Source organism: Ixodes scapularis, unplaced genomic scaffold (assembly GCF_016920785.2).
Source record: "Ixodes scapularis isolate PalLabHiFi unplaced genomic scaffold, ASM1692078v2 PGA_scaffold1__304_contigs__length_218370807, whole genome shotgun sequence".
Taxonomy (NCBI): domain Eukaryota; kingdom Metazoa; phylum Arthropoda; class Arachnida; order Ixodida; family Ixodidae; genus Ixodes; species Ixodes scapularis.
In genome coordinates this window covers 212,382,219-212,392,986 of record NW_024609846.1, presented here as the reverse complement: position 1 = coordinate 212,392,986, position 10,768 = coordinate 212,382,219, and the positions used below count along the sequence as shown (strand labels likewise).

General features: G+C 41.8%; 1 pseudogene; it reads right to left on the bottom strand.

Moving 5' to 3' along the window:
• Positions 1–2,491: 2,491 nt before the first annotated feature.
• Positions 2,492–3,453, bottom strand: LOC120850699 (annotated as a pseudogene).
• Positions 3,454–10,768: the final 7,315 nt, after the last annotated feature.

Below are 10,768 nucleotides of genomic sequence, written 5' to 3'. Positions count from 1 at the left end.
TGAGCTTCGTGACGTCACTCGTGACCCTATGATGCCCTCATGACGTCAATCATGACCCTCGTGACGTCATTATGTGAAACGTTCTATAATGCAACGTGCGGTTACGCCGACGGCGACGCTGACGCAGCTCAAGCCGGAAACGGGCGCCTAAGAGTTGCGCTCTAAAACTTCTGCAGTCCTGTGTTAATCTACAGTATAGTCACAGTGAGAGCTGCGACATGTCAGGGCGAAGTCATTGGGCATGGGCGTCGCGTTCAACGCCGAGCCGATATGCTCTGATTGAAGGAGAGAGGGTAGACCTCAAAGCAAGCTGCCGTGAGGTCTACCCACTGTCCTTTGATCAGACCCAATCAGAGCTCGGCGTCATTCTGACGTCACCACAACCCCTGCGCAAGAAGCAGACGAACTTGCACGTGACCCCCAGGTCACGTGACCTGGGGGGTCACGTGACCTCGGGAGTCACGTGACCTGGGGGGGTCACGTGGTCTCGGGGGTCACGTGACGTGGGGGTCACGTTACCTTGCGGTTACGGCGACGGCGACGCTGCTCAAGCCGGAAACGGGCCCCTAAGAGCTGCGCTCTAAAACGAAAGCGCCCTGCGAATGGAACGTGTATAGATCGCTAAATACATATCACAAAGCAACACATCCCGCGGTGCGCGCGGTTCTTTTTTTGTTTGTTTTTGTTTGTATAGGTTTATTTGAGACAGACTTTCAGAAAGTCTCGGGGGGCATGGCTGAAGGCACTTTAAAGGGCTTGACGAGGCTACGCCACCCTTTTTGGCAACAGCGGTAACAAAACAAGAGACTCAAGAGTGACATGCTTTCACTGATATAAAATAAAAACAAATAAAAAAAAACAAAGAAAAAACAGCCAGTGGTGTCCGAACAGAGGTGGGCTAGTTATCTATAATATTACATTTTGCTTCAACAGATCTTTAAACGATTACACTTTTTTGTGCTATCACATGCATTTATCGTTCAAGAAGTTTAGGACATATTTTTTGTTGTTTTATTCATCCGTAAATAAAACTTCCTTCACACTTTTCTTACAATTAAAAGGTGACCCTGGCACTACATAGGAAGTCTAAAATGGTGGGGTGTTGGTTAAAAAAGTCTGGTGTCTGAAAACTTAGCTTCTGATCTCCATAATTTGTACGTGAACGAGATTTCATTACATCTTTTCGTCTTAAAGGGCCCATGAAACAATTTTTGGCTAGGGATAATTCATTTTAAATTGGGATTTTACTAATAGCACATCGTTCAGTGGGCCAAAAGAAAAAAGGTACAAAGTCAAAATGCTGACTTTCAGTGCGAAAATTTGAAATCACAGCGGACTATTTCGTACCTCCTCCCCTTCGTAACCTCTCCGCCTTTTCACTGTGATACATCCGCGGTCCCAAAAGCGCGTCATCGGGTCCAAACTGACGTCACACGAAGCCGGACCTCATTTAATCCCTTCACCCCTAAGCTGACATTGTGGCGGAAGCTACGCGCTTGCCGGTTCAATCAGCCGCCTCCGTTTCATCACCTTACCTCATTCTCTGCAGCCACATTTGCCACGCTCACGTGGCAAAAGTGTGGCTAGCCCAAGGAGCACGTAGCTTCCACTGCACTCTCAGCTTCGGGGTGAACGGGATAGGGAAAGAAACTTTTGTCTGAATTTTGAGCGACGGGCTAATCTTCTAGGGGGACAATGGCTCTCTCCGGGTACACAAACCAGGTTCCGAGCGGGAGGGGCCTCCCTTCTTTTCGTCGTCTTGAACTGTTTGGTGCAATGCGCGATTTATGAGTTGAGGAGGAAAGCGAAACAGGAAAAAGTGTGAAAAGCGTTTCATGACCCCTTTAAATTGTGTGGGCCAATTTTCACGGGGTACTTTGCATGGAACAACAATTTGTCAGTATGAAATTGCCGCCAAATTTCAAGGGTCAGTTTATATTAGTGTATATCTCTTAAGCTTAATATTTGGTATGCTCTAAAGTATGGCGGGGCATTCCTAAATAATTGTATTTCCAATCGCTCGTAATGCTCGCTTTTGCATAGATCAGGGACGATCTAAATTTGTTTGGGACGTAGTTCACCGCACCAAAAGACAACAACTTATGGAATGCCAGTCTGGAATGGACTGAAGTGCCCGCCTAGACGCGGTTTCGCATTTAGGCTGGTACTTTCAAATGTACAATCGCCGCTGCACATGTACGGAGGCGATCATCAAAGGTTAGCAGCCCAGTCTTGACATCGCTGCAGGCAGATTTAACGGTCTCTATTCTTGACACCGAAGCTTTTAACGACGAAGTATCATTGAAGTCAAACTGATCTGCCACCAAACTGGGATTGTTTGTACCGCCCCAGTAAGCCTCCACCGCTCCACCGCGGAGCGGACGTCACATTTTATATTTTTATTTATTTATTACTGCCAGCCATTGACTGGCCAAGGCAGGAGTGGGTACATAGTGGAAAAGAGCGCATAATCAAAATATGCGGTACGACATTACATCAGAAAATACAAGGCGATGCTTCTATCAAACACAGATGCGCTTGAACTATTTACAATAGTTTCAGGCAAACTATTCCAGTCATCTATAGATCTCACAAAGAACGAAAATTTAAATACATCATAAAAGTACGGATAAAGATCGATATGCCTGTTATGCTTATGGCTAACAAATCTCGGAGTCAAAAACTGTATATATTTTTGTTTTGTCTAACTTTTGGGAATCGCTAATATTTGAGAAGGACGTTTTAATGATGATTGGAGGCTTTATGGCGCAAAATGCTACTGAGGTTAAAGTGCGCCAAACTACGTTGTTCATTCCTATTCTAGATAAAATGGGACGTCGCTTGTCATTATCATGGGTATTAGAGCTGGTGTAAAAAGCCAGTGCTAGAAATAAAACTGAGCACTCGTTCAAATGGGATAAGAGGGGGATCTCCTAGTAAAAGAACAGGGTGAAAAGGTATACGATATCTAAACAATTCAGGAAAATGATGCCGTCGTTTTTCATCAAGACCGGAACAAATCCATAGAATGTGTAGGATGGAAACATCTTCCCCGCAGCGTATACATCGGGGTGGGTCTTCTGCACAGAGGAGATATTTGTGGGTAATATAGGAATGGCCTATGCGAAGGCGACATAACAAGACCTCGTGAAATCGATTCTTTAAAGAGGCACTCTCCCACAGTCCAAGAATGGGCAAGAACGTTTTAAGGCGATTTATTTTCATATGCGCTTCAATCTTGTGAAATCCATCTCTATTTCGCAATTCTGTAACTGATGTGGTTGATCTGTAATTATTAAAAACAAAGCGAAGCGCCTTATTTTGTACTCTTTGCAGTTTTTTTTTTATGTTTTGACGCATGTAGGGTTCCCAAACTTGGCTCGCATAATCCATGACTGGTGAGACCAGGCCTTTGAAGGCAATTATTTTAAATTGGGGAGAAGCGTCTCGTAGAGTTCTTCGTAAAGTCCAGAGCCGTTGCATGGTCTTTGCATATTTCTTCAACATAAAGGTTCCATGAGAGATTCGGATAGAATAATACTTATACTCTATCACTTTTGTGAGTGGTTTCTCCCCAATATGGTAATGAAAAACTTGAGGGGTTAGATTTTTAGTCACTGTCATAAAAACTCTTGTATTGATGTTCAGTGACATCTGCCATTCGTCACCATTTTTTTTTTTTTTTTGCAAATGTAGGTTTAATTTTAGCGGGTCAGATCTACTTGAAATTTTGCTAAATATTACCGTATCGTCTACAAAGTGGTTAATACATACAGTTTCTTCGAATTCCTTACCCATGTCACTGATAAAAAAATATAAAAAGTACAGGCCCGGGCCCGGGGCCCTGTGGTACCCCAGATACAACCCTACAAAGACGCGATTGTTTATCCTTTATATGGACCCTTTGTTCTCTCTCATGCTGGTAGGCTTCCATCCATCTAATTATTGTTCTATTCTTAAGAATAGTGTTAAGTTTATAAAGCAGTTTTGGGTGCGACACTCTATCGAAGGCATGAATAAAATCTAAAAATATTACGTCGGTCTGACCACCCCTATCTATGCAATAGTTAAGTTCGTGAGTGACTTCAATAAACTGCGTAACTGTTGAGCGACCTCGACGAGAAACATGCTGGTTGTCACCTAGTATACCGTCACTTAAAACAAAAATCATCAAGTAATTAGCTATTATATGTTCAAGAAACTTACACGACGTACTAATTAATGACATGGGCCTATAGCTGCCTACAAGGGATTTGTTACCCTCCTTGTGTGCAGGAATTATTTTAACGGACTTTCAATCCTCTGGGATCTGGCTGTAGTGAAGCGATTTTTTACATATAATTGTTAGGTGGTGAGACATTCATTCAGCATATCTTTTTAGAAATTCAATCGGAACCTCGTCTGGTCCGGGTGACTTTTTTTGTGCTTAAATTCATTATCAAGTTGAAAACGCCGTGTTGACTTATTTAAATATCCTGGGCAGCAGGAAAATTAAATCCAACGGATGGGAGCGCGGGAAGAACACCGTCATCATATGTAAAAACGGACTGGAAATATTCGTTGAAGCTTTTTGTCATATCTAGCCTATTGGTAATCGCTACTGAATCAACAGTGACAGAAGTAACACTATCTTTTGCTGGTGAAAGATACCTCCAGAACTTCTGTGGTGCTAATATAAAATTCAGAAGTGTGGTGTTCATAAAAGAATATTTTGACTCGATGATAGCATGACAAAGCCGACAAGAAGCGTTCGCTATCTGGAAGCTTCTGAATGGTGCGCGGTTATCTCTTCTATATCCGTTTCGTAGCATTTTCGTCTTTGGTTTTAGTCGAATGATGTTCCTTGTAATCCACGGATTTTTTCTAGCAATCCTTCTAGTGCGAAATGGAAGGAAGCTTGAAATAGCGTTGCTAATTATCCTTTTTAACTTTCCCCAGACCTCCTCTACAGTTGATGTAGGCAAAAGAGAGTATTCCCAATATTCATCAAAACTTCCATCTAGGTAGTCTATAATGCTAACATCACAGCAAATGCGTAGCGTTGTCGCGACGACAACGTTGCGCATCGTGCTACGCGATCCAGACAGAAATCTCTGCGACTACTCTCTTGTGTGAATATAGCTTTATCGTTGACATCATCCATATGAAAAATGTGCAATAAAACCAAGAATTTCTTCTTTTTTTTTTGGGGGGGGGGGGGGTGCATGTTAGAAAACAGGACTAGGCGAAATGTTTTCTAGAAATGTATTTGAATAGAAACACAAAATACTTCGAAAAAAATTTACTTGCGCTTTTATGAAAAGTATTTCAATACAAGATATAATATAGCGTGCGTATTTAATCATCTTCGAATAATTTTTCAAATGCATTTTGTTCCCAAAGAGTGATAACCTTATACATGCATTTAACCCAGGTAAAAATACGCTGCCGAAATAAAGGGTGGAACTATATACTAAGAATCAGGTGCTTAGACAGTAAGTTGCAGCTCTGAAGATAGAATTTGTTTTTCAGAGCTTCATAGGCAGATACAACATAATAAAATATATTCTATTCAGTGTACGAGTAATTTAAAAAGCTGAGTTGATGCTTCAAAGCATTTTTAAGCAACATATCATTAAGTCGACGTGTCTACAGAGTTAAATACCCCATCCAAATTAGCAAGAATTGTACTCATCTCATAAATTACTTGTTCTACTTCTCCTTTTTTCTTCAATGTTTATGTTGTTCAAAGCACAGCCAGTTTTATGATCTTTGCATGTAGTATGCAAAGATCATAAAACTGGCTGTGCTATATATTGAGTATTTCAAATATAGCCCCATTCACAATTTTGGTCGCTACTTTGCGCGAAATGAGTAGTTCATTTCGCGCAAAGTAGCGACCAAAATTGTGAATGGGGCTATATTTGAAATACTCAATTTTAAGCATTTAAATACAATTGACAAACACTTTCCCCAATATGTAATTAAATACGGAGTACAAAATGCTCAAAATATTCTAAACACTGTTTGAGATACTTGTATTTGAAATGCTGCCCATCGCTGCTGGAAATGAACGCTGTCAGTGACTTTGTAATACAATCGCAAATGTAGAATTCAGAAGGAAAGGTTAATAAAAATCAGCTTAAAAAAAGGGAGGGAGGACGAAGAAAGGTGCGAACACGACAGGGCGGAGCTACATCCTGTCGTCCTGTCATGTTTGTTCCTCTCTTTAGTTGTTACCAATTAGCCCAGTTTGCTACTTTGATATGGTGGCGAATGGGAGGTATGCCGGGAGGCCGAACAGCAGCTGTGGTTTTACAAACAGGTGGCTTTCGTCAAAACGATATGAAGTTCTTTGACCTAGGTGAATTGATTTTTTTTAATTTTTTTTTTTAAAGGAGACAATGTTGGATGGATACGACAAATTCAACAGAGCACGCATCACACCTCCAAGATAACTAGTGTTGTTTTGAAACATGAAAATTGCTTCAAGGATCACGCGGCGTGATGCGAAAGGAGAGCGTTAGCTGGTGCGTCATATTGATGATATTGCGTCGCGTTTGGCTGGAAATTCCGGGCATGTTGCGTAGCGCGGTGCCTCGCGTAAACCGCAACCGATCCTACAAAACAGCGAGCACGAAACATGCTCTCACGGAAGTGCTGCACAAACATACCTATGCGCCGAGAAGGTGAGAGAGAGGATGAGACGAGAGTTCGCGGAGACTTCAGATCGCCAAGCTCTGATTCCAATGATTAGTAAGTATCGTTCATTTTCAGAAGTCCGCCACCACGAGTAACGCAGTCCCGAGAAATTTAACCTTTTACCTCGACCACACTAATTTATTGAATTTTTTGTCACTCTCCCTAGTGAAAAGCCATTTTTATGAGAAATTTATTGTGTTCAATGAGCACATATGAATAATACAACATACATAAGAAGATATAAAAACCATATAAGAAAGTTATGAGAAACTTCTCAAAAGTTTCCTATCTGGTTCTTGTATGTTCTTATATATGTTATACAGTTCCTATATATTTCGTATATGGTCCTTAAATGTTCTTGTATACCTAATATGATTTATATGTGTCTATTGGACACAATAATTTCTCATGCAAATAAGATTTTTTAATAGGGCTTACATGCAAAACCCTGCATGAAGGTTAGGAACGTCACTCCTCGCGTTGCAAGCTGCCATCCCTGCGGCAGCTTGCGCAACAGTAATTTTTACCGTGAAACGTGTGCAGTGAGCCCTACGTGCTTTGAATTGTTATCAGGAGCGCCTATCATCGATTATGTAAGTAGGATGCTTTCTGCGTGCTTGTTCTTTATTGAAACGAATGCTGTGCTGTATGTTCTATGTGTGGTATGCACTTTTCGCTTCAATCGCTGAAGTGTTGTTTTGTTGTTGTTTTTTTTTGTGAGGATGCTGACAACAAACAAGCTGGCCTCGACATGACAATAATAATCCCTGGAGAAGGAGAACGAAAGGAACAAACGACCAACAGAAATTCCAAACAAAGCTAGGTGACTTGCTTGAATGAGAACATTTTTGACAAAAATCTGTCTGGCTGGGGAAAGGTTAGGTTTAGACAGAAGAGCTCCAACCAAAAAAAAACACGGTTCAGCCCGACGTTTCAAAACCTGCTCGGTTTCTTCATCAGATGTGACTAAATCGCGAAGAGAAGCAATAATTTTTATCTTCTTTTGGGTTGTTTTCGACTCGAGTTTTCTTCTTCTTTTATACAGATGGTTTCTTGCTTGTTGCCGTCGTCAGGTGGCGCAATCCTTGGACATATACCGTTGGCAAAGCACCCAGGGACTTGTGTACGTTTCCCGGTGTGTGTTGTATGTGCCAAGACTCCAGAAAAAGCCTTTTTCGGAAGTGTGGCTCAGTTTCAATTACTTGCGCTTTTGCGAAGTCGATTGGATGGTCGTGAACATCGCAGCGTTTCGCGATGACGCTGCGATCGCGGTCGAACTTGCGTACGTCGTTCTTATGCTGTGTGATATATGCGCTGAGAAAAGTTTTTCGTCTCGCCGATGTAAGTAGCGGGGCACTTTGCATATGGGATCTTGTAGACCACTTTGCACATCGGAGGCGATCTTTGGGTCGCGGCATGAATCGTCCCAGTGTGGAGACAGGCTTGTGTGCCAATTAGATTCCTTCTTTCCTTAGCACAGGCGCCAGCGCTTCGTTGGTCTCACTGATATAGGGGAAGCTGATACGCGCGATAGGTCGAGGCATCGCGTGTTATGATGGCTTTTTGTTTTGGCACGTGCGACCATTGCGACGTGCCATACGCTCAACAAAGTTGTTACTCTAGCCATTGTTCTTCAGATCGGCAATGATGGTCTGCTTTTCTATTTTTCTATCGGTCTCTGATGAGCAGATAGTCAATGCTTTGGATAGAAGTATGGAGACCACTGACGCCTTGCGACTCTTTTCGATGGTTCGAGTCGGACTGAAGGTATCACCCGGTGTGCGTTGGTTTCCTATACACAGCGAACTTCCGTTCTTCCCCTTGCTTTTTTGCTAATGCATCTAGAAAAAGTAATGAGTTATCCTTTTCGTATTTGACGGTGAATTGAATGGAAGGCTCAATAAAACTGAGGTAGGCCAAGAAATGGTTAACTTCTGGTTCCTTTAAAATACAGATAACAGAAAAAAAAATCCGCCTGATCCTGGTATCGAATTAGGGACCTCTCCATATCCAGTGGAGCGCTTTACCAACTGAGCTAACCAGGAGTTAGACGTCAGCAGAGCAAACGGGTTTTATCAGCTGCCACCAGTGTAACACCAAGACGTATGAACGGCCTGCATTTTAAGGTTATGATTTTAATGCAATTTATGCAAAGTTGCAAGCGAGCCGGACAAGAGTGGCAATATTAATCTCTGGAGAAGGGGGACAAAGGTGCAGTCCTTAGTCCCCTTTGTTCTCCTTCTCCAGGGATTATTATTGTCATTGTTGTCCGGCTCGCTTGCAACTTTGCATTCATTGCATTATAATCTACGAGACATACACTGCTTCACTGTAAAATGTCGCTATAACTCGCATAGCACCCTGCAAAACTCACAGTAACGTTTCAAAATAAGAGGCTAAATTGACCTACAGGTGGCACTCTGCAACAATCAACTCAGGCAAGTGAATGGAGAAAGGAAGGAAAATTTTAGTTTCCTGGGTGTCCCGCATATCTGCAAACTTTCCTCTTAAAAAAGGTGTATCATGCACGAGCCTTGTCGATTTGAATCTTTGAATGTCTGTGGCTTTAATTCCAGCCAAAAGCAGTACCAGTTACAGGGGTTGTTAGCTAAGGAACAACTGGGTATTTGCCAGTCCAAGAGACAAATATATCCGAAGACGAGCAGGTGGAGCGAGCATTGCAACCATTTCATTTAAGGTACGAGGTTTGTGTCAGCCATGCCGTTTGTAAGTCAGCGGGGTGTGTTTTTGTTGTTTTTATTTAGTCTTAAAGAGTTCTAATTTGTCAGTAATTTCTTTTGATCAGGGTCGTTTCATTATATGTGATTTTACTTCCAGAACTCTCTTGGCGACTCATTTGTATCTACACTCCAAATGACGTGAAAGAACGAGAAGTTTGCTTCAATCATCTCCAACCATACTTAGAATGTGACCGTATTGTTGTCTTCCTTTGAGATTCTAATTGCGTTTTTATCGCTTCATAAAGTCAGTCCAAAGAAATGTCAATGACAGTAGCGCGAACCTGTTAAGCAAGTTAGTAGGTGAGTGCAATATATGATTGATGTAGCAGAAATTAATGCAAAGAGAAGACAGCTTCATTCAGTACACGCACTTCCAGGCATCCACGCATGGCCGTCTTGATAGAGTTTACGAGTCATTTCATTAAATAAGAAATTTTTAAGGTACAAGGTTAGGTCATTTCATTACACCGACCATTGCTTGGTATCTGCAACATTTTGAAGCAGAGCACATACAACAGATCCCTTCACTTGGGAACTCTGGAAGCTCAATGACAAGTTTCTAAAAAAATTAGCAGTTTGTGACCAGCGTAAATGCAGGATTTGAAAAATATGCTAAAGCAAATGACTTCTCCTTACTAAAACAAAATGTGAGTACTTTAAGAAGGAACTTAGGCAAATGGCAAATGAAAGGTCGAACAGTATAAAGCTAAAAGCAAGTGCTAAAGAGAGGCAACTGAATCGGTACTTGCGAATATGACACGAAGCAGAATGTGAGAACCCCGGCTATGGGTTAAAGGACACTCTGTTTGTGAAGTCGAACATTGAACTTTTGCATACAGAACGCTACGAAGGCGCGGATGTGCGTTCTCGAACTAACAAACTTTTTTGGGTGAGCAACCTACCAAAAAATTGTTTGCATCCGAAAAAAGTGAGCACAAGCAAAAAATATTTATGAAATTTAATTTAACAAGCAGATCAAGGTTGTTTCCAGCAGCATCGAAAAGGCCTTTGGCCAATACTATACCAAGCTATTTGAGAAAAGGGCACCACAGACTGGCTCAACGGGCCTGATGAATTTTGCTGGTGCATCTTCCCTAACTGCAAAACAATATAAGAAAATGGCTTGAAGAACCATTCACGCTAGGAGAAATTGAAAAAAACTGTTGATGAGCTACACAGTCACAAGGCGCCAGGACCCGATAGATTTACATCAGAATTCTACAAAACATTCAAAGCTCGTAGAGTACTTCTTGACGTATTACGCGAAAAAGACGATGTGAACAGGCTTCTTTTGTACTTTTTGAAAACACACCTATCCTAATTCCCAAGTCTGTAAAATTACGCCG